Source organism: Athalia rosae, chromosome 3 (assembly GCF_917208135.1).
Source record: "Athalia rosae chromosome 3, iyAthRosa1.1, whole genome shotgun sequence".
Classification (NCBI taxonomy): Eukaryota; Metazoa; Arthropoda; class Insecta; order Hymenoptera; family Athaliidae; genus Athalia; species Athalia rosae.
The window spans coordinates 24,932,849-24,957,697 of record NC_064028.1 but is presented as its reverse complement, the minus strand read 5'-3'; the positions used below and the strand labels follow the sequence as shown (position 1 = coordinate 24,957,697).

General features: G+C 40.0%; 1 protein-coding gene and 1 long non-coding RNA gene across 19 annotated transcripts in view; one reads left to right on the top strand and one right to left on the bottom strand.

The window, feature by feature from the left end:
• The window catches only part of LOC105686871 (xin actin-binding repeat-containing protein 2), a 62,426-nt gene that overhangs the window by 32,758 nt on the left and 4,819 nt on the right, over positions 1-24,849 (bottom strand). For 17 of the 18 annotated variants that reach the window (XM_048652561.1, XM_012402072.3, XM_012402077.3 and 14 more), the window contains one exon: positions 5,292-5,344. The gene's annotated coding sequence lies outside the window, so the exon portion shown is untranslated. Of the gene's footprint in view, positions 1-5,291; positions 5,345-8,383; positions 8,408-24,849 lie in introns of those variants that run through there. The other variant, XM_048652558.1, reaches the window with a different exon arrangement.
• On the top strand, positions 12,635-14,367 carry LOC125500276. The gene is made up of 2 exons (XR_007277568.1): positions 12,635-13,952; positions 14,295-14,367. It is a non-coding gene; the product is annotated as an uncharacterized LOC125500276 (long non-coding RNA).

The following is a 24,849-nucleotide window of genomic DNA, read 5'->3' as shown; positions in this document are numbered from 1 at the left end:
CTTTTCAAGCCGTTGTTAGTTTTTCAATTCTTGAAACTAGGACATCTTCCGTCACTGATTCTAATTGAGTGTTTGTCGAATAAGAAAGAAAGAGAAAAAGCCGACCAATGAAAAAAAATGAACGAAAGAATATTAGGAACGTCGCGCAATCGCACATAGCGATACGTGAATGACTACATGTGTGTACATAGAGCTATGAAATACAAGTCCTTCATTCATGAAATGGAATGAACAAGCATCGTCTGCGATAGATATTTATAGGCACATACCTATACAAATACGTACAGAGTACGTACCTATATACCCAGATGTATGAGCTTTACGTCTGCCACAGTTCAAGAATGCTAATCACGTTATGACATTGCTAAAGACTTCGTTCTTGATCGCCGTGTCTGGTAAGAATTTTCTCGCTGTGAGATGTTCTCACGATCTTAAGCTTGGTAATTTCTCCGTCGCGATTATAAAGCTCGCGGTGTTTATATGTCAACTTCAGATACGTGTACACAGGTATGTATAATATCGTGTTTGAACTGCACGGAGTCTAGACTTGCAGTGCATCACGGGTGTATACGCGTAGTTTCAAAACCGGTCCATCCTGTTCGCTTATATAGATCTAAAGGAAACCTTAAACCAGCTCACATTTTCGTTGTAATCTAGATATTTTCTTCTTGGTTGTTTTTTTTCTTTTTTTCTTGTTTTCCCTGGCATCTTTCTTGTTCTTCGGATAATTTTGCGTGGGTATCGATCGTGGCGAGAAACGGAAGAAAAAAGCCTGAAATTCGTGGCTAATCTCTCATTTTTTAACCGGACCAAATTGGGATACATCGTATTATTGGAATCGGTCAATGGCAGACTAAAATACGTACAGTATAGTGAAATATCGGTGAACGTTAACGAAACTAACGACAATCATATTCCTCTTGGGAAGTTCGAGCGGAGCAGCACGATCATGAATTTACGATAATTTCTTTCGTTGCGGCTGAAGATATTACCAGATAACCCGGGCAGCCTGCGCAAGTCTATATAAGTGTGTAATAAAATTTATTCGACGCTGATAATTTTTCAAACGTGATTAGAATTCTTTGTCAGAATTATTGGGATTTCAATAGGATCGATGAAAGCAAATGGTCATCGAACTTCGCGAGTCGGATGTTCGTTGAACGAATAAATACCTGAAATAAAATAAGAAGTTGAACCCGATTCGCGACGATAAATGACCAAAGTAAGTTCGACAAAGCTTCGAAAAGAACGGAAACTTTTCGTTGAACCGAATAATTAGCGAGGTGAATTCGTCGTTGAGAATTTAACGGACTGTTCCAAGTCTGACAACCACAGCACGTGTAATCTTAGAGGAGCCACATAGATTGACCCGACATCTGCATCGCCGTTATTAATTGTTATCGTTGATACCGTCGTTGTCATTATCATTAGGTACATAACGTTCGTTATTCCCTCGTTTATTTGAGACAATGGACCCGACGAGCATAACGCACAAACGGGGGATATAAACCGGACTGATTGTGGAGCGTTGCATGATGCAGGGCAATTAATTCCTCGTAGAAAGTAATGAAATATTTTATTGGAGATGCAACAGCAGCAGCAGCAGCAGCAGCGGCGGTAGCAGGGGTCATTCATCTTTATCTACTTACATCGGTATGGCACGGCACTCCCAAGTTAATAAAACTGGTATCACTTTCTCCTTCTCTTTCTATATGGAAGTGTAGCAGCTCTACTTGACAGTCATTCAATTCGGAGTATGAGAGTCCGTATCATGCGTATGGCATGATAATACGCGTCCTCGTAGTTCGGGCACATACCTACATCGACGATGCCGCGTGTACGTGTAGTTAGTTTGGAAGCATCACACAACGCAGAACCACTCAACCCCAATAAAATCTAATTCAACAATTGGCGACGCAGACGCCCTTTGCGCGAACATCAATTTGTTTATTTATATTATACTAAACGATTCAAAGCCGATGCAACTGCGTCAACAGCATCTTCGTTATGTTTCGTTGAGCTTTTTTTCAAGCCCGTTCTTCCTTCGGGTCAATTATATTTTCCTCAATTAATGCCGAAACACCGTTGAATGAAAGAAAACTAAATCAAAGTTGTCACTATCCGCTAGAAAAACAAAAAAGAAAAAATACGAATGATACAAATCTTGAGAAACTGTGCAAACGAAATTCGAAACTGTTTGAATTTCGCGTGGCATTGATACAAGTGCTCAAAGTCGTCGAAAGACACTTTGTGCGGTAGGAGGTCGTTCGATGACACACATCGGGCACAAACCATGCATCTGACCTGTTCGTGACCGTGTCACTGGGCCGCTCGATTAGGTCTCCACGGACTTATTCCCGGAGAAAGGTGATCGATTATTTCGGTTTTTTCTTTCATTTTATCTTTTACTTCTTATATTAATCTGATGCCCCTGCGGCTTTCGCGAGAACGCTCCTGCGACTTTCTTTTGAATAGGAAATTACGAGAGTCGTTACGCGGATCATACCGAAGGAATTGTTCCAAAGTTCGACGAGTAAGTAGAATATTAATAAATCATTCAATTCCTTTTCATTTAAAAACGAACGTTCGAATATCGACTTGTGAGCGGTAAAGAGAAAAATACTAAAATCGAAATTGCATTCGGGATTTGGCAGAAACCAGTTTCGCTGCTTGAGGGAGTCATGTTCGTCAACTTATATGGCAGACGTCACGTGGGCGAGAATGACTATACCTTGTATAATGTATAATATATGTAAATATCTTGAGGAAATACACGAGCGCATACAGAAGAAGTGTTGGGATTTGTCGGAGTGGCTATATTACTTCCCTCCGGTCATTACGCGTATCTTAATTCCTTCTCAGCTCGATTCGAATAATATTCCAAGTTCAACGTCTTCGAGGCCAACAACCGACCGTCTGCCGAACCATTCGTCTCGTCGTACTTGTTTTTTTTTTTTTTTTCTACCGAGCCTCTCACTTCGGAGTTCGACTTCACCTGAGTCGGGTGAAAAATAAAATAAAATAAATAAATATAAATGATGTGATTTTCACTTTAAATAAACGATAATGACGGTCGTAACGATTGCAAGAGTTGGGTTTGTTTTTTTTTCGCAAGAAAAAAAGTAGCACAGACTTCAAATTTATACCGATAAGCGAAGAGTTCGACGATTCGTTAGATTTTGATGATTCGACGTTGCAGAATTCGAGAGACGTCATGAGTCGGAACAAATTTTCGTTACCTTCGAACAGACGGTCCTTACGGGGTGGTTTCTTTAATTGGAAGTGGACGAAAGGATCGACGCAGTTCACATCATCACGTCCATTTGTCGCGAAGTCATTGTAATCGCCGGAGTAACACGTTTTTCCAACTTGCTAGTCGGATGAAAATGGAAAATTGAAAAAGTAATTCAAACCAGATGACTAGAGATTTTAATTAGGTTAATCGTGTACGCGGATTTGATTCTTCTGTAAGTATGGTGAGGTTCACGATCACTACCGTAAACGTTCGTTCCCATCATGCATAATGCATATCGTCATTCAGACAATGAGTGTATATGGACGGTATTTAATGAAATTACAGCCTCGGGTAACCTGCGGTCACAAGGTAATTAAACTCTTCAGAGATGGTCTGCTGTTTTATTCTGCCTTCGTGCCGATCGTATAGGTATACGTATACGTACGCGATGAAAATATCAGTCTCGCGTACGTATACGTATAGACAACACTCGTGAGTCATATTATAATTATAAATAATCTTATACGCCGTGACGCAGAAAAATTAACCGACCATCGAACTCGTCTGATTGAAGAAAGAAAAGAGAAAACGTTCAAATTCATATCTCTCCTCGTATTTCTCCAACTCTAGATTGGTGTAAAATCTGAAAATACGATAGATTCGGCACAAAGGAGAAGATTTTGCTCCAAGCTTCGTCGAGTGTAGGTTTATAGAAAAGGTATTACCCGGACCGTTCACCGCAATGATGCCCGAGCACTCTCCGTCAATTACAGTGTCTTTGCAAGACCAAAAGAGGAGCAGCATGTGGTAGCAGCTTAAGGTGCGAAGGTCGTAGAAGTGGTCGCGGTTAAGATGCTGAACAATTTCTATTATCTGTATTGTACATGCTTTCTCAGAGTAGTTACCCACGTCTCCATCAAACCAATTGAACCGATTTGCATCGATACTTTCTCCAGACGAGAGGCGAAGGGCATCCTTTATATTACTCGGAGCTTTTTCACCTTGCCATCTTGTGGCCGGTGGCCATGACGAATGGATATCTTTTCGATTTTAGTCGAACACCGTGCAGTTTAAAGTTGACACGTAAGTCGCTGGGTTCGAAGCTCTGATCTGTTATACGACGTGGTTCTTTGCTCGCGTGTTTTATAACTCGAGTCTTCTAAATTGCACTCTTGTAAGTATGTATTCACCGCAGTTTTTCTGCAGTTAAATGCTTTCGACGATGCAATTTTGAGGCTGGCCACAAGATTTACACTACCGCGAATGCGAGGAGAACTACCTATAACGTACTCTGTTATCTCCGTTAACTCTTAGGAACGAAAATAATAATTAAAATAGCAACAACGGCGACAACCAGAGAAGACAGACCTCGCTAACAAATTTTGCGAACCGATTCAAGATCTACCAGAGATTGTTTCAGTTCAGATCACGTGATTCGAAGGTACGTATATTATGTGTGAGCAAACAGTTGTGTGCTGTATAAATTGAACACGGGTCTCATGATCGTCACAGACGGGTGATTTCTTTAAGGAGAAATAAGAGATGCGGTGTTTAAATTTGTTGCCTTTTTTTAGATTTGGGATAAGAAGCTAGCCTGTAATTATATCGGGAGAATCTTCAACTGCCGCTAGCTGCAGTCAACTTTGCAGATAAGATCTGACGAATTGATACCGGGAACTCGACTCAAATAATTTTTATCTATTCGATTTTTTCTATCTTTATTTTTTTAAGTGAGTGCTAATGAAGTCTTGTTATACGTGTAGGATGGCGCGATTTATTAGTTGGAGCCGCATGGATATCGTTAGAATCATAATTTGTGAACAATTGGAATCATAAGGATGATTTTACGAGGCTGATGGTTACCGGATGAGCAAAAAATTGCGTACCTATGGGTGAGCGAATTTTTGGGAATTCCAGCTTGGCACGCTGTCTGTAAAGAATGTTCCCAAAAAAGTCTGAAATCGCGATTGATAATCTTAAGGATAGTAGATTCGGTCAGTGTTATTACAGGATCGTACGATCAGGGTGATATAAGTTAAAATTTCCAGGTACTCACGTTATCCAATGAATTGCCTATCGAGAATTCCCGTTCTATGATAATCGATTCCCCTGTAACAGATAACGATACGAGGTACATTAATTACCGATCATTTCATTTTACCACATTTCATTCGTTCCTTCACTCTTTAAGTTTTCATTTTTTCATTCAGTGAAATCAATAAATTATCTGCCTTCGTTACGTAATAATACCGAGGGAAAACTGAAAAGGGAGGCACACCGGTGGCACATGCAACCACTGATTTATGCGATAGGCGGTTATTTAGTTCCTCAAGAATTCCAACGATCGTGCAGTAGGTGAATAGCACAGAAAGAAGAAGAATGTAAAGAGAAAAAAAAACCTGGAAGAGACTAGGTCGACTTCTGTACAGGTATTTAAACCGGAAGCTGCACTAGTGAAGGTAACGGAGAAGCCATAAATCTGGACAGTCTTTGCACGTTTGTTGCAGTGCACTTTTCCTCGAATACTCGAAAGGAAATCGGATAAATCACTTATATCTGTAGCACATGTATGTTAGGGTGGGTTGGAAAAGAAAAATTTTTCTTATTTTCTTAGCATGGGGGCAGAATTTGTACCTTATAAAGAAAAATAATTTTCAAATGTGGAAAAAATTATTTACTTAATATTCTGAGGTAGCCCACTCGTTTTTTGAATAAATAATTAATCAAGTAGGGTACTTTCAACAGATAAATTTTGTTTTTTGGTAAAAAATCATAGAAAATATCTAAAAATTGTCGATTGTGATTGTTTTTTACTCGTTCACTATTCAAAATTTTTTTCTTATTATTTTTGTAATTCAAGTATAAAATCAAAAAATGACATGCTCTTTCTTGACTTAAAATTGAAGTTGAGTAAAAAACAACGAATTCGTAGACGAATCAGAGTAATTCGTCGCAATCCATGCATGGGTCGAAATATTCGAATTTCTCGTTCTACGAGGGGGCCCGAGCTTAGCTTGGAGTCAGGTAGCCACGGGCGCGCGGTTTGTTGTGGGGCGTCACCTCTGCTCAGCCCCCAAGGTGACGTCTCACAACAAAGCGCTACGCTGCTGGCTACGCTGACTCCAGCAAAGCTCGGGTTTGCTGGTGAATTGAGAAATTCGAATATTTCGACCCATGCATGGATTGCGACAAATCAAAGTGGGTCTACGACTAAAACCAATCGATGTGTCTTAATTTTTCTGCTCCCAACAGCGAATAATTGATGATGACTCGATCGATTGCATGAGTAGATGATTTTGGCTTTCAGATTTGAATTCCTGAGCTAATTGTACGTGAGATTACTCTTGAAAAACCAAAAAAAAATTCAATTTTTGAGCAAAAAATAAATCATTGTTTTAATTGGGTTTATTATGCTTTTCTTACGTATTTTGACCTCAGGAATCCGAATCTGGAAGAAAAATTGATCTATCTATAAAATTGACCGAGTTATCGCCGATTTTCAGCTTTTCGGGGTCAAAAATAAAAAATTGATTTTTTGATCTATCTTGATGTAATTTGAGCTCAGGAATCCGAATCCGAAAGAAAAATCGATCTATCTGCAAAAATGACCGAGTTATCACCGAATTATCGCATTTTTTGGCATAAATTTGAGGATAACTCGAAGGGAAAAAATCGTAGCTCAATTTGGACAACGGATTCGTGTTTCTGAGGTCAAAATACATAAGAAAAGTGCCATTCGATCAATTTTAAAAAATAAAAATTTTTGGCCAAAATTTGAAAAAATCGTAAGGGGTACCCCTTGGAAAAATCTCAAATTTTGGGCAAAAATTTTTATTTTAAAAAATTGATCGTATGGCACTTTTCTTAGGTATTTTGACCTCCGGAACACGAATCCGTTGTCCAAATTGAGCTACGATTTTTTCCCTTCGAGATATCCTCAAATTTGTACCAAAAAATGCGAAAAAATGAGGATAACTCGGTCATTTTTGGAGATAGATCAATTTTTCTCTTGGATTCGGATTCCTGAGCTCAAATTACATCAAGATAGAATAAAAAATCAATTTTTTATTTTTTACCCCAAAAAGCTGAAAATTGGCGATAACTCGGTCAATTTCAGAGATAGACCAATTTTCCTTTTAGATTCGGATTCCTGAGGTCAAAATACGCAAGAAAAGCATATTAAACCCAATTAAAACAATGATTTATTTTTTGCTCAAAAATCGAATTTTTTTTTGGTTCTTCAAGAGTAATTTCACGTATAATCAGCTTAGGATTCGAAATCTGAAAGCCAAAATCATCTACTCATGCAATCGATTATGGTTTCCAAAGTGCAATCAGGACTAGATGGAGAATGATCCTGAAATTCACATTTGCAATTCTTGCAATCAGATGAGTAAAACTATCGATCGTACGAGGTATGGTGGAAAAGATTAGCGAGAAGCATGTGACGGACGTAAAGAGAAAAAAAAAACTGAAATTGAATCTGCAATGCATAAATGTTGTGCAGCGTACTTTTACCGGGACGGCATCAGAAGCCTTCTACCTACGTTAGATACGCGAGTATATACGCAAACATATACATATCATATGTAAATATATACTCAATAGTAGTATGTATGCACATAGGAGGGCATCAGCCGAGCGCAGGAGTGTGTCATTCTAAAAATAGGGGTTGAATCTGCTACGCGTTTCTCTCCTCTTTCCATCTCTCTCTCGCTCTCGTTTTCTCGCCGGCGACCAGCGGCGAAAAGATTGAATTAAAAGAATAAGAAAAGAAGAAAAAAATCCCGAAGAATGTGGGAGCCGCGATCCGAGGAACTGGTATAGCTACAACGTATCGTAACCAGAGAAGAAAGAGCCAAAAATATATGAGAGTAGACGCAAGTACGTAAAAAGCCAAGTATAATATTTCACGAAACAATTAAATCAACGATTTTAACGCAGAATTACATCACGCACTGCAACCTGAAAAAAAAACGTTCCGCACAGTTTTTATTATCTCAGTCTAATTTATTTATTTTTTTCAAGTAAGTACAAAAAATATGTTACAAATGGATTTCTAAATTTCTCGATGGATGGAAATTTAAGAAGAAGAAGAAGAAGAAGAAGTAGTAAAAAAAAGAACAAGGAATCACTCCATCTATTCACCTGTAAAGTTTTTTTATCGAGCCAATTTCCTCCGGTGTTGATTCAACTGAATAACAAATTGTACAACATTCATAGGAACAGAAAATGTTAAAAAAATACTTCATCAACTATTAGTATTCGTGTATCGTAATCAACTTCTCTTCAAATATGTCAACTACACTTTTGCACAAGAAACGACTCATAGTAAAAAAGGAGTGATTTCACGTTCGTTTTACCATTCAATTGCTAGATCGTAGAACGATCGTTTTTTAATTTCCTCCCATCACTTCCAACTTCGGATAGGTGACGGTTTGTTCGGAAGGGGTAAAAGGGGAGGAATTCCGTGCCCCGGCTTCGATCGGTACATCAAGGGGGTCGCGTGCAAATCGGTCACTTGCCGTTTCTGGCGGAGGTTTCAGCGGAGCGAACGTAAACGCGTCGAAAATAGAAGGGGAACGGCTGAGGAATGCGATCTTGGAAGTCTGGCAGACGGGGAAGACCAACGCAACTCGACTCAACTTAACTCAACTTCTATATCCGACTTTTCTTTTTTTCTTTTTCACTCTTCACTCTACACTCCGCCGAAAGAAAACTGATCCGTTCGACGTCGGATAAAAGGCGCGGGCGAAATCCATCTGTTCTGTCCCCTTCTCCTCGATCTCGCCCTTTCCGCTCGTCGTCACATTTCATTCATGCCATCGATCATCGACTCGTGAATTCCCCCTCTTTATCGGGACTGGAAAACGTTATAATTCATCTCTGACGGTGAACTTGGCTTCGATTGACGTCTATCAAGCTAGCACCGCCACAAGAGAAATATTGAGTTCAGTATATGTAATAATTAAATGCTAATTAGATGCTAATTAAATGCTCTAATGCCGAATTTGTCGCTCTGCATTTTATAAAAAAAACCTGTGGCGGTGCCAGCTTGGATTCAAGCTAGCAGCGCCACATTGAAAAATCAGCTAAGAGAGGGTGATTTCGAAAAAGTGATTGGGCAGTAATTAAATGCTAATTAGATGCTCCAATAATACCCAAGGCCCGAATTTGTCGCTCGTCATTTTCGATTTTTTTTCAATTTTTTTCGATTTTTTCTGCCGTCTGTGGGGCTGCTGACGGTGCCGAGGGTCGAATCTACGATGGGGATGACAAATCCGGAGAATGAATGACATAATAATAGAATGATAATTAGATGCTGATTAAATGCTATAACGACGAATTTGTCGCTCATCGTTTTTAATTTTTTTTCATCCTCAAGGGCTGAATTCGGTGAACTAAGCATCTTGAGGCGAGTGGCAAAAATTTTACACGAATCGAATTTTTCAGGTTCGAGTCATTGGTTGACGACTGGTGACATTGCTAATTCAATGAACATACGACATAGAATCAATCGTCTCAACATGAGTTCACGTAAAAATGAAAAATGACATTGATTTTTGCACATTCTACCGAAGGGCAGGTACTATTATGATGATAAAGTCTGCAGAGTTTCAAATTCTTTGGATAATTATTTTAACCGTAATAAAAAAATCAAGAATTAAAAAATTAAGCGGCACGGATTCAAATTAAGATAGAGCCCTGAACCTTGGGGTACATTTTTTCAAATTTGTCATCCCCATCGTAGATTCGACCCTCGACACCGTCAGCAGCCCCACAGACGGCAGAAAAAATCGAAAAAAATTGAAAAAAAATCGAAAATGACGAGCGACAAATTCGGGCCTTGGGTATTATTGGAGCATCTAATTAGCATTTAATTACTGCCCAATCACTTTTTCGAATTTGTCATCCCCGTCGTAGATTCGACCCTCGACACCGTCAGCAGCCCCACAGACGGCAGAAAAAATCGAAAAAAATTGAAAAAAAATCGAAAATGACGAGCGACAAATTCGGGCCTTGGGTATTATTGGAGCATCTAATTAGCATTTAATTACTGCCCAATCACTTTTTCGAATTTGTCATCCCCGTCGTAGATTCGACCCTCGACACCGTCAGCAGCCCCACAGACGGCAGAAGAAATCGAAAAAAATTGAAAAAAAATCGAAAATGACGAGCGACAAATTCGGGCCTTGGGTATTATTGGAGCATCTAATTAGCATTTAATTACTGCCCAATCACTTTTTCGAAATCACCCTCTCTTAGCTGATTTTTCAATGTGGCGCTGCTAGCTTGAATCCAAGCTGGCACCGCCACAGGTTTTTTTTATAAAATGCAGAGCGACAAATTCGGCATTAGAGCATTTAATTAGCATCTAATTAGCATTTAATTATTACATATACTGAACTCAATATTTCTCTTGTGGCGGTGCTAGCTTGATAGACGTCTTCGATTGCTCGTTGAGCTTCTTCTGATCATTTTTCCGTGGTGATGTGTTTTCAGCTGATTTTTCGATCAGTTGACTCAAAATATCGGTGTTATGATTTCGAAATGGAATATTAGAGTTTTTACAAGGAGATTACCCATTTCTATGCACAGATTGAAATGAGATAATACAACAATTCAATTACAATTTACAATAACTTGAAACTCAGGTAGATGTATGGAAAGTGGAAAGTTGAAATAAATGCATTTATGGCGATAATTACAGTGATCTCCGTTCGTACAATACATCACATACTCAGCTATTTGATGCAAATAATGTAAACTTTCAATTAAAATATGTAGAAGTATTGGAGTTATTATACAGTGAATACAGGGGAAAGATCTACCGTACAATTATCCGATAGGGACGAGAGAAAACCGGAAAACAAGAAACGGAACATGATCATTTTTCAACCCCTCAACTCGATACAGCATCCGTCGGTCGAAGCAGAATCGAATCATGTCGACGCGATATAAATTGTAACAGTACAATCTGGTACCGAATTAGGCCTATCGAACACGTGTAAAAATCGTTACGAGTCTTTAAAAAAAAAAAAGAGCCATCTCGTATATTACCAAGTGAGGCTATACTACAGCAAATTAACGACCAAACTTGTTCCAATATGCGGATCATCGTAAAATGAAACCGCCAAAACCGATCCCAGCATTTTTATATCTTCCACTCTGGCAGGACGGAGTCGAGAAGTATCTTGGAAATTCGAGGTGGTTCTTACCGTTTTATAATCTTCATCTATCCATACCGATCACACATGACACGGACATACGAACATTACCCCTGTTACGGCATAACGTTATAAGTACACAGTTACAACCGGACGTAGGCAGTGCATCATAAGAAAATAAGAAAGATGCCGGTATTACAATGATTTATAATAGTCTATAATCCCGCGGTATGTACCTATGTATATTTCTTGAAGCAATATATTTCACGAGCGAAGTCTTGGCAAAGGTAATCGCGCATAGATCTAGCGGTAGGTAAGGTAAGGAGAATGTTAAGCCAGATATAGACGCAGCCACGCGCAACGAACTTCCGGCCTGGTCAAAGGCTCCTCCTCATCATCATCGCTGATCCACACACTACAGGTGAGGAACACCTGTCTTTCAACTCTTGCCCGCACATTATATTCGCATATTATTGCGGTAAATTCTTCGCAACTTTGTTGCAGATTAGAACAAAAAATAACAGAAAAGACTTTCGTTTCACATTAACTGAGGGGATGCCACGGTAATTCTTGACCCAACGAGATTACCCTATTGTTTTAAAAATATTTGTAAGCTGTATTATCTGAAAGATTTTACGTCTGAATTTACGAAGAGTAAAGTGGGCTTTCTATGTATATATACTTCTAATTTCGTTTTCGCTGTGTCTGTAATTCTATTTTTTGTATACAAATTTTATATCTCAGAGATTTTTTTCCACTTTGAAAAACGTAGGTCTGTTTAGTCGGATGTTACACTTCACGCAGACATTTAACGCACACGCGTATGAGTATGCTTTTCGGATCTGACCGAGATCTCGAGAGCTAAAAATGGATGGGCCTGAGGAAAACGGGTATTGCGAAAATCTTTGAAGAAAGAAAGAGACAAAGCTCCTTTCTTCCGTTTTTCTTACCGTTCGACTTATTGTGCCAATATTATTGAGCTCGGTTCGAATTTCATCCGACTTCGTGAAAACGCGAAAAGACTGATTATCATTTTTTTACTTTTCACACTTAAGCTGCGTCGAAAAGTGTTAACTAAATAGGGTTCGACGATGTCCTCGTTTGCCGAGAGAATTAATAGCAAAGAAGATGAAAAAATAACCTCGCAGGGAAAAAAAAAGCAGAAAAATATTGTTCTAGGCTAGCCAAGCTTGGAACATAGGCATGTAAACTGTACACTGTCGGACTCACAATCAGCTGGACCGAAGAATTCGCTTTGATGGAAGCCGTGCATCGGCAGTTGTCCGTAACGCACGATGGCGCACGATTAAATACGCGATACTTGAGATCTCCACCAACTCCGGCTAACACTGTCGCATGGATCTAGAAATGGCACAATGTACTATAATGCAAAAAATAAGTTCACCTACACTCATACATTCGCATAGGAATAAAGGCGGCCACCTTCTGCACAGTTCGTTCAGTTTTATCAGCTGTGCGGTGTTGGTACGAGAGCGTATACTGCAATGATCGACTGTTACAGTGCGGTAACTACAAAGGGATACGGTTTTTTATCGCCTGACCACGGATAGGCGGATTGGTTCACGGTTTGTTGGCTGTTACTAGATCCGTAACAACTTTTACCGGCGCTATCGTGAATCTAAGAAACAATGCTCGATGCACATCTGATGAGGTGGATCATCTCGTTAAACGCACAGTCCACATCGAGCGATACAAAAATAATCGCAATCCGTCAAAAGTATAAAGTCACAGTCGACGTTTCTTCATGTTATCCTGTTTTAATGCAGCGAAATGAGCGTGTGCCGATTGGTGCCGTTGCATTTTGCTTGCGGGCCGATTGGAAATATCGTACGAATCTTCAACTATGAATTATCGAGGGAATCTCTCCAGCGATCTTCTAAAAATAATTTTAACGATCATTCTAAATAGAGACTGAAAGTTACACAATTCTGAAACGATACTCGCTAAAGTTACGACCCAGGATGAAACGGCGGTAAACGAAGAAGGAACGAATCTGTTCTAATCGTTTTTCGAGACACCCATACTCAACACCCTGACAACTGTTTCGGAAAAACGAATGTTCGTAATTTTCGAATTTAAATGCTCTCATCTTGTGGTCGTCAGGCAAAAAATATATTCTATCTTGTATATATTCATTATACACCAATAGATAGACTTAGAGAAGACCTGACAGACTTTAAAGAACTAGTGATTTAAAAATGTGGCTTCCAACGATACAGGAGGGGGCTGGTTTTAAGTGAAACACCTCGATAGCTAGAGAACGAAGGAATATCTTCTTCATTAGCCAACAACAATTAGTACAATGACAACAATAATTGCTCATCTTGTTTCGTCGCTATCATTATAATTTCTATTATCGTTGTTGTTAATGTCGTTATTGCCCCTATCATCTACCCAGTTGAAACAAAGAAAATGTTTACATCAAATCCAAGAAGACTCCGCCCGCCGAAGCGATAGTCGTTCAATGCATCGACACTTCCCCATCGAATAGCCAGCATTTCTGCAGATTTTTTGCAGAACAAAATTTGGTAAGTTTTTCGTGCGAAAGTCTTTACACCGTTCGATTCGATTCTTCCTCCTTTAAACACTGCAACTTTTGGAGGAAACATTTTTCCGTGCCGCTCAAAGTTTGCCAGATATCGAGGTGTTTGACTCGAAACCATCCACCCTGTAGTTTGTAGTGAGGTACAGCAGTGGCTTCTTCAAGCTCAAAAGTCTGTACTCCTCTGCCCACATCCAAAAATGATTTAAAGGATACCTACGTGAGGCCGAGAGTGAATTAATTATGTTTTTCGGAAGATCATATCTGAAAAATGCAGACAAGACTAAGCTTTCCTCTCGTATTAAAATTATCGAAAACTTGGTTGCAGTGGTGGCGCGTGTGCACGAAACTACGTTCACCTCTGAAAAGTGCACGCGGATGTTCATTCGGACCTGTCCACGTACGTGGAGATAAAAATGGAGGATGATCGTAGTTGACTCTATACCGTTGCAGCATCGTTGAATGCCATTGGCGGAATGCTTAGCGACTGAGCGACTCGACTTCTGCCGTCCTTCCTATAAATAACTTTCTCAGCTGCGGCGATTCTCTTTCTCTGGACCTACTGCTACACCGGCAATACCTCCATATCACACCGGTTTGTTCTGAATCATCGGGTGATATATTTCCGAGGTGTCTAGGTGGGTAGGTACCGTCTTCGTAGCGTCGATCTTCGGATCGGTAAGAACCAAAAACGTCAAGTGTATGAAAAATAAAGCACGAGCTGAAATTCAGCGCGAAGCCACCGAGATGACCGCGATCACTCGTTGGGTACGCATATATCGCACCGACTCGGTTTCTTCTCGTCTTCTCCCCGGTGGGATGGGGTCGTTGCCATTCGAGTGTGAGAAAGGAAAAAAAGGAGGGAAAAAAAAAATGGAAAGAAATTGAAAAAAGAACACCGCGGAGACCATCCGAGTGGACCGCGAATGCTGCCCCTTCTCGCAACGGAGAACGGGGAACATAACCCGCGACGAAGTAGGTACCACCTTTACACACCGTTGCCATTTTCTGCACTTCTTATTTGCTTAGCAAAGTTCTAACGCTAATTTACTATTTCCCTGTTCTATCTTTAGAAACTGGTGCTCCACTGCTTTTGACTTCTGTTTCTCTCACCGCCACCGCTGCTGATTTTACTTCGGCATCTGCTCCGGTGTTGACGATATGCGTAAAGTTTATATTATTACACCTACTTACGATTCGTCTTATCTCTTTGTTGGGATAAACATGTCTGACATAATATGACAGCGCGAGAGATAACGGATCGAGGGTTTATCGTACGCACGAGTAGGTGCGCAATATATGATCGTTTCCCGACCTAGGAGAACCTCGAAAATGGTTGATAAGGAGTGTCTCGTTCATTTGCTCTCATTGTTTTTGGGCAACCGGAAGAATTGATCGACGCGCTGTGCACTTGCGGCGCATTTCCGTTCGCGATGATCGATATTTCCGCAAATTTAATTGTACATAGCACGATACATAACTAGGTAAGTATTGCAGAAATTGCGTAATACCTGTAGAAGCCCCTTTGCGGCGTGCGGCGTCGACTCGACGTTTCTTGGAGAGATTTATGCTCCAGTTGCCAACTGCGTAGCTGTTCTTGAAATAACAAACCCACCGGTATGTTATTATAACGTTTTCTTTTCATAATTCATACAATGCTGAATTTTTAAGAGACTGGCGCTGAATATTGTACATGGATAATGTTTTTAATTGCTTGAAAATTACTTAAAAAAATAATTTACGCCTCAGAAATAAATTGTGCAAAATACTCCAACTCACGTACGTACTATTTTCTCGGGATCTTCCATGCGAAAGTTTTCACGAATCATCGGGTGATCGGTTCAAAAGACGAATCGCGAATTGAAAATTCCGTAAGCGTTCGTCGCAAGTTCATAAATTTCTAATGAGGGTCCTTTGAAGCTGCGTAAAGTCCGACGTGGGCAATTAAATCCACCTAGTTGATTAACACCTCAAATCAGATTAACAAACCGCGCGGATGAGTTTCGTCCGTCCATAATTAAATCGGTGCAAACGTGTTTAATCAAGTTTCTAAATATAATTTGCTAATTTCCGTAAATGCGACAGCAGCATGATGCGAAGAAAATGAACTGGACGGACGGTCGCATGTTATACGCTATCCCGACGTTTTTCTCCTCTATGAACATCGTGCGCCCGATCTGTACCGTACGCGTTGCATCGCACCGGTGAAGAAGCGCCTAGTGGACGAAATCCGGGTCTAAATTTACCAGAACGTCGTCGTTCAAGTCGTGCAAGTAACGATGCAACGAGCTCCGCTTATACAGGGTGATATCATTAAATATAAAACCACGGAAATCAAATGATGAGTTTCGTACACTCAACAGTTTCAATTTCGTCGCTTCTGGTCTACACATTTTTTCAAAGCGAGGCGGGCGTCGCCTTTCTGTCCGCCGTGTTCGTACATTTGGTTTTTTATTGTCTTCGCAACGTGCGGCAAAGAAATTGAAAACAATCGGCGAACTTCTCGTATTATCTTGCAGTTTCTGTCTCCGATTCGCAGAATTGGCGATGGTCGTGAGATGCAGAAATTGTAATAATTTGTAATTCAAATCGGTGTCCTCCGGAATCCCGATATAAGGGTTTCGCCCAGGGATTGATCGATTTGAAATTCGGAAAAAATTCAAAGGTAGCAACCAGCCGCGGCAAAACTTCGAACGGAAAAAGAAACACAAACGGCATTTGGAGTCAGCAGCTGCAATATTGGCCGGTTTAGCAAACGTGAGCGGATTTTCTTTTCCTTTTGGAACTGTAAGTTCAGAAAAATCAAGGGGAAAAGACGAAAACTGGTGAGGTTATTTCGGATCAGAATGGTCCGTTCATCTATAAGTTGATATTTGATCGGGATTTTAGTATTGGCCTTGAGCCAGAATCCAGGGGTTTAATTCGGGGAATCGGGAATGAGGAATTTGTGCGAACGCCTACGTTAGATGGTTCCGATTTTAAGGGATTCTTAAGCCCACTTTGTCATCCCGAGTGAATTATAACAAGCCCCACTCGCTAATTAAAATATTGACTTTTCCACGGCGCAAGGATAATTTGACTCCGTTCGATTTCAACGTATAATTTTCCCCCCCCTTTCCAGAGGACGCGGAGTATATCGGGTTTTGAACTTTATCCGAAGTTATTTACATTATACTGTTTCCCGGTGACCACATCCATTCCGACAACCGGAGAACACAACTAGGTAGTTCGATATAATTACACGAGCTAGTGGTTCGGAAAGTCAAAAGAACGTCTATACCAGCTAATACTTATTCCTGAAAAAAAAAATATCCCTTCTGGCGTATCATCCTTTCCATAAACGATAAGGTGATAAACCGTTATTATACGAAAGAGACATTTCCCGTCAATGAATGACTATACCGCAAAAGCCATAATAATGGGTAATTGCTGGCAAATATTCCCATAGAATATTCGCCATTCAATCGAGGAACGTTATCAAAGCCGCAGCAACTTTTTTCATGTCGCAAAAGACGAAAAGAATGCGTACTTCTTATACGATTCGAATCGTGAAACGCGAAGCTACTGCTTTCGTTGAAATAATAGTTGAGAATTTTAAACTCGACAGTCGACATTTGAACGTCTAATTGGATAAAGAATCGAAGAGACCTTGTCTCGCAAAAGTTCTTCATGACCTTGACAATTCAGAAGCCGCCTGTCGTGTAGTTTGCGAATTTTTCGAGTGACTCACTCTTATAGAGTGCATAGTTGCAGCGGAAGGTTCATTTAAATTGAATGAAGGATTCGAACGAGCCGTGCATATCTTTTCGAACAAGTGTTGCAGTGGTACGATGTACGTATGTTTTAAAAGGTTTATTTGTTTGTTGGTTTGAACGGGCTGTAGGCAAAGTGCGGACAGAGAATCTCCAACAGTAGCAACAGAAGTGTGAAGCACTGCGCGTATTGGTATACCTTTACCCCACGTATAAGGAATACACTGAATATAACGTTATAGCAAAGTGGTAATCGCATTAAATTCTGCGTACGGCTTCGCGCGCCACCTACATACCAACCGACGCCATATCAACTAGACCGAAACTGTTTGACTTGCTAATTAGTTAAATAAGGTATTCGCAGGTTCAGCTTTAACGACCAGGCAATACTTAGGTTCGAGTAATTACACGACTCTTCGAGTAGCCATAACCTTTGGAAAAAGTTACGCCGTAACAATGAACCACTGGTATCGCAATCCGCAGAGAACGGCATTTTTTTTCAAAGTATGCGCGGGTCTTTTTCGTTCCTCACCAAATAATATCACAGGTTTCCCAAATTTGGCAAGCTGTCGAAGCGTCGATGGAAATTTCGCCGATCGATTTCAGGGGATATTTGCACGATGAAGATACTGCCGACGCAGTTCCGTCATTAAAATTCAAACATCTTTCTTGTCGTGTCATAATAGAAAGACGAAAGTGAGGAACGCAGCCGCAACGTTTCGGAGCGTTAATCAGGTGGAGTACGGTGTAATGCCTTTGAGAGTTAGCCAAGAAACCAGAGTGTTGTGAACGTCGTATTTATGAAGATGGTAAAACAAGAAAACCGTAGAGTATAAACGAGACGGAAATGTAGCAGAGCATACAGTTGTTCTGATGCAAAATTGCAGACGGTATCTCATCCGAGGAACGTCTCGTCAACTTTAACGCAATCTAGCGGTACATGAGAAAAAATTCAGTCGCATCCCCATGCAGTTTTAATCCCATCCGATTCTGTAAGTGGACAACCCCTGAACAAATGCGGCAGGGTATCACGAAATGCTCGAACCGCGTTAAAATACTTGCACCGCACGACGATGTACTTTCCTTGGTAAATTCTGCTCGAAATTCTGACTCATTGTCAACGCACTCGTTGCGTTCGATTCATTTTACCCAAAGTGTTTCAAAATGGTGCCGGAGTCCTGCGCCAGTAAGTTAGACATGGACAGAAGTTCCAGCTACTAAATATAAGGTACATTTTTTACCTAATCGGTTCAGATTTTACAGAGTTTGAAGTATGTGTGTATGCACACTCGCAGTCTGACGAGGAAGAGCTAGTGCATTTGGAATTTGAGAATCTCTGCAGAAGGATATGGACCACATGTTCGTTTCTCTCTATGACGTCACTCTACGCTACATCGAACTTTGTAAGAAGAAGAGGAAGAAGAAGAAGAAGAAGGGCAAAAAAGACCACCGCAAGAACAATTCCCGCAGTCCTAAAGGATGACTAACAAGATGACGACCACAAAAATTGCCCCGAAGAATGTGTTCAAGAAATCTATGGGGTGCCGGTGAAAGCTCAAGATTGAAATTCGCTCATTCTTTAATCACGACGAATACGAACGCGTGGTGTACGTGTTTCATTGAGTTGCGACAATCAAATTTTGTCTCAACTGTACGTTGTTTTCGTTTTCGTTTTTGTCATCATCGGAACAAGCCTATCGCGTGGAATTCGAGTCGGTTTTTTGTTTAATGTTTGCTCGGTAGGGTTTATTACGCTTGGACAAAAGCCGAAAATTCTTTCGTCGCGGTGATTCGAAGATAAAGTTGCAGGGTGAGGAATTTGAGAAAGATAAACATATACACGAGTTTGGTCTGAGACATACAGCAGCTATTATAGGGGTGGAATATCCGAAAATAGTTTAACGTTATACGTATGTAAGTACACACTGCGCGATACAAGTGGAACAACGTACTCCAACGGTGTCGCCATCGAGGAATTTCCTACATTTCTATTCCCGACATCGACTCGCTCATCGGACTGAACGGAACACCTGTTTTCAGAAAACATTTTACACCCTGTGACAGTAAGCGACAAATGTTAACAATTGCAATTTTTCCATATCAAATTCGGGTAAGTTTAGAGAGCGCGTTTGTGCGCGAAACCATTAACATCTACCGGGCTAACGATAAGTGTACGACGTCTAATATATTTAGATGTTGGAGCAAAATTCAGTAGAACGTCAAGAATAACATAGGTTAGCAAACCTATTTTCGTGTGCAAAATAAAATCTAATAGAATCTCTCTGAAATCAGACTTAAAAATATATTCACTCTTGAATCATCCCATGGCTATAGGTATATATAACGAGGTACGTAACTGACCATCGTGTTTTGTGAATAGAAAAATGAAAGCCACGAAAAGCTTGCCCATCGTGAAATGAAATTATCCCTCAAATCAGGAAAGACAATAAAAAAAGAGAGAGAGCGGCAACACAGAGATGGGTACAAAGGAAACGAATAATGAGGTGAACACAATGAACCAGAGGAAATCGACAAAACGTTTCATTCTTCATTTGCACAACTGCCTTCCAGTTTGTTCATTCAAGCTCGACGTTATACATTTTCGATGATTTGCGGTTATATTTCCAGAATTTACGATTGATCTTTTGAAATGAACTTTTTATTCCTTCCCTTTTTACTCTTTCGTCTTTTCAATCGCCAATTTTCGCAAGCGATTATCCCCTCAGAATTATAGTGAGAATTGTTTCGCCCATCGAATTTTTTTCACTAGCACCTCGAGGGTTGTACACGAAGTTACGACCAAGTGGGAATTTCTGTATTTAAGTTAACGATCAAACACACGTATAGATATGGTCCGTTAAGTTGCTTGTGATTCCCGAACCACAATATGAGATCAGTCAGGATATACAACGCGGTTTAATTTAATCTAGATTTTGCTATCTCTATACCACTGAACTTCATGGATAGCTAATGCCGATGGACTATCAACAAGATTATGTATAAAGAATGAATCTCGCTTACGATTTCATGAAAATTAAATTAAAAAACGCTCCCTTCTGATGTGACAAATTCCGCTTCATTGCTAGACTAGAAATCGACTCTTTTAATATTGTTTGAATACATTATACATGAAGAATTTTTTTTTTCTTCCTAAAATTGTTGAAAATGGGTACAAAATTATTCACGTGAGTGATGTGGTATTACATCTAATTACGCGTACCTCATAAGCACTTATTTAAAAATAATCCGTCATTAATTAGAAGGCTTTGTCACGTATGTTACGCGTACGGGAAAACATCCGACTATAGAATTGCATGACAAATCCTTAGATTACATTTAATCGCCATACATACTCGATTGTTAGTAATCCAAAACATACGTATAATAGTCTTTCGGTTCGTACGTGTGCAACGTAATTTACAAGTACGACCGCAGCTATATCTTGACTGAAGCGCTACAGCAATCGTACGGTTCGATTCGATACGATTTTTCATTCCCATGGCATAAGTCTATCGACGAAAACATTCCAAGAATTACTCGATGTAAATTGTCGCCGACAAATCTCCACTCCGAAAATAGTACTTTAGAAATATACTAATTTATATGCGCTTAGGGCGAATCTTGCGGAGTTTCATGTTCGTTGACATCGATAAACGGGCGTGGCTCCATGTCCTGTAACAGCACGCCATCGTAACGTCGCGTTACAGAAGACTCACGTTAGGTACCCGATGAGCTATGTTTCGTTGACTTCAGAACCAAAAAAGTTGGTACAATTATTTCTAGTGTTCGAGCATCAACCGATCGGCAAGAAACGGACGATGGTGACTTCGTTATGGAATGGGTTTAAAAAAAATACGAAATGTTTTACCAACCGCCATTCGAATACTCGGAGTTTTTTTGACTCGTCTTTTCGTTATTTTCTAAAAATTCATCATTTAATATTGTTCTGTAGTGGATAGACGAAGTTCCTGAGTCACGACCGTCTACGTCATATGATCACGTAACTTACACATTGTCCACTAGCACGCAAACTTCTATTGTCCTCATTTGAACAGTGAAAGTGTTCTTATCGAGCTGCAGTTAGTCGCTTGACGCGTGTCGTCATATAAGCAGGGCGTAGAACGATGCGGTTTGAATTTGAAATCGAACCACGAAACTTCCAAAATACCGTTTTATTTCGTTATGTCATCTGTCTTTTATCTGTCGACGTTCACTTTCTACGTGTGCATAGCGCTGTAAATTATCAACAAATTTTATCAGCCGGTCATACATGTCGTGGACCGCACACGTATACGTGACTGAAATAAAACTAAGACCATGCGGTAGATTGTTTGATTCACGATGCGTCGGTATTAATCATGAACGGAATATACCAAAACTGCCACGTATAGATCATAACGGAAACCACAGAAACATATAGAATATGAGTGATTAATTTGGTCACGTTTTCAGTTCACTGGGTTATAACATTCTTTCGAAGTAAATATCACGAGTTCTAATGATATCGCGACAAAATAAGTTGCAGCCCATGTCGGCTGGACGACTCATTGTCAATGTATAGTTTGTTGATGGTTCTAAACTGCATTGTAAACACTTGAGTTGATAGCGAATGACAGAAATAATATATGTCAAATACCCTGCTCAGATTTTCTAAGTGAAACTCTTCAAATGTCTGACTCATCGACTCATCGACATTACAGCGATTGGTCGGTTTACGCGTTCCGACAATTATTCATCGCGCATCGAAAGTCAACGGCCGCCTCTCGATTTGAAAAACTGTCCATCGACGGGGTTTTCAATATTTAAAAAAACTACATCGGTACTACTTTTCCAATATTACATACATACTCTTCCGTCCGAAGTTCACTGAACTTGGCGCCTATTAGTGGAGGGGAAAAACTATGGAAAAAATGAGCTGAGATCGCAAAGAATTTCAGACCGGTAATATAAAATCTTCAAGAGACAACAGCTGCACTATGCGGACGGGTTGGCGTAACGTTAAGAACGATTTTGTTACGATATAAATTATCTACACTAGTTTTATGTTGTTCTTAGGAAAAATCATTTAAAATTCTACTGTTGAGACGCAAACGAACGGAAGTATGATGACCACTTCCATTTCCGGCGCAGAAATACGTGTACTCGATAAGAGAAAACTTGAAAACTCGGTTTACCAACATACCGTAATTGTATTACACGTACGTCCGCGTCATAAGGATATCATGGCGATACACCAAGGCGGAATAATTATTTCATCGTAGCCGAATCACTTGTTGCAAGTATCATCGATGACCGAAAAATTCTTCCTTCGCTTTTATCGTCGCCATGGTAATAGGTGCAAGTTGGAATTATAGCGAGAAAAAAAGATCTTTCCTCAATGCGAAGCGTATCGTTCTCTGTGGTATTTTCGCAACGCTGTTTTCTGTAAGTCATCGAACGTGCGTAAAGTTTTAGCCGATTTGGTATGTATCGTGGCATTCGATTAGTTCAAGTCGCTACTGCTCCGTGTCTTACGTGCGTTGGTGAAAGAATAGCTGTAGTCGTCCGTTCGAGGTATCGCGTACACTCCCCTGAAACGACCGCATGCTCGACAATTTCTCTTATTTGTTCAACGCAAACAATAGATTTATCTAGATATAAACTTATACGTGTATACCATACGATTCGCACGAAATGTAGGTTTGCGAAGAATAGGATCATAAACATTGCACTTTCTTGTGACTATATGTAAGTTAAGTGTCTTACTTTACCAAAGTCGGTACCGTCCACTTTTTTCTCTAATAAGCGTATACAACGTGATAAAAGTCTGTTGTACACGATCGATCGATTGGAAATGAAGAACATTTTCTTAATCGGTCAAAAATACAACGAACTCAAAAAATTACAACCAACAGGATATTGGAACTTGATTTTTTGCATCTCCAATTCAGGGAGCTCGGCTTGAGCGGTTCGTGTTCGGTTCGAAGGTCAGTCTGCACTCCAAACACTCCGACTGTAGTATACTCGCAACTATATGCACACCATTACAGTTCAAAATCCTTTGTTGAACTCGGCGGGAAATGTCTGATATTTGCTGGCACGCTCGATTATTATTCAGTCGAGTTCCAAGGCGAACTTTGGGTCGCGAATGTTTGTTATTTTTTTCTCATTATTACCATTATAATTACTCATCTTCGGAGTCTGCCGATGTGTCAGAACGTTAGCGAATACGAGATAACGTAGAAGACTCGAACGCAAGAAGAGAAAGAATGAAAGAGGTGACGAACGAGTGCGGGTTGGTTCCATAAATATTCGGATCGGAATGCGGCACGTACTTGATTGCATTTATGTTTTATGCTGCAGCAACGCCAACTGATAAGTGGAAATTAGAAGTTGATTGGAAGTGCACAGCTGCGATACAAGGGAACAGCCTATGGGTACCAAAATCTTTGGGTAATATTAAACTTTCCAATCAAGCCCAAAATATCGCGGTATCCTTGATTCGATATAAAAATAATAAACTTTTTCCCCACCAATTTTGAACTTTCGTATAATTAACCATTTTCATTGCAATAATAAATCCAGCTCATGGCCTCCAAATCGGCGTCCGATCCTAAATCAACCGGTATGTATCCTAGGTATAATATACTGTACCGGTTCGCTACAATCGGCAGATTTAATGTGAATGTTGGGCGCCAAGTTGAAATTCAACTAATTTTTTAGACTCTTCTCCTCGGTCGATTGGACATACGTCCTTGGGCCGGATACAAAAAATAAATAGGACTGGACTATGATTGCGTCGTAGGAAGGAAGGATTTATAGTGGAACATAGGTTTTTATTCAGGACACACAATTATATGGGAATGATAGGAATTTACAAACACTTTTCTTAAGGTTAAGAGGATTTCTTTCCTTTTTTCACAAATTGTTTAATAACAGATATCCTTTTTTAGGGACTATCCTATCTATCTTTATAACTCTTGATGTTTTCTTACTTTTAAAGGTTCTACTATTTTCTATACTAGAGACTCCTATACTTAGTAGAGAACAACCATATCCCAGATTTTAGATACAAGGAGGGAATTTAATGCAACCTCAATGCGTTGACTTTAGTATTCAATTGAATTTAGGGGGAATAGATTTTTTAGGTGG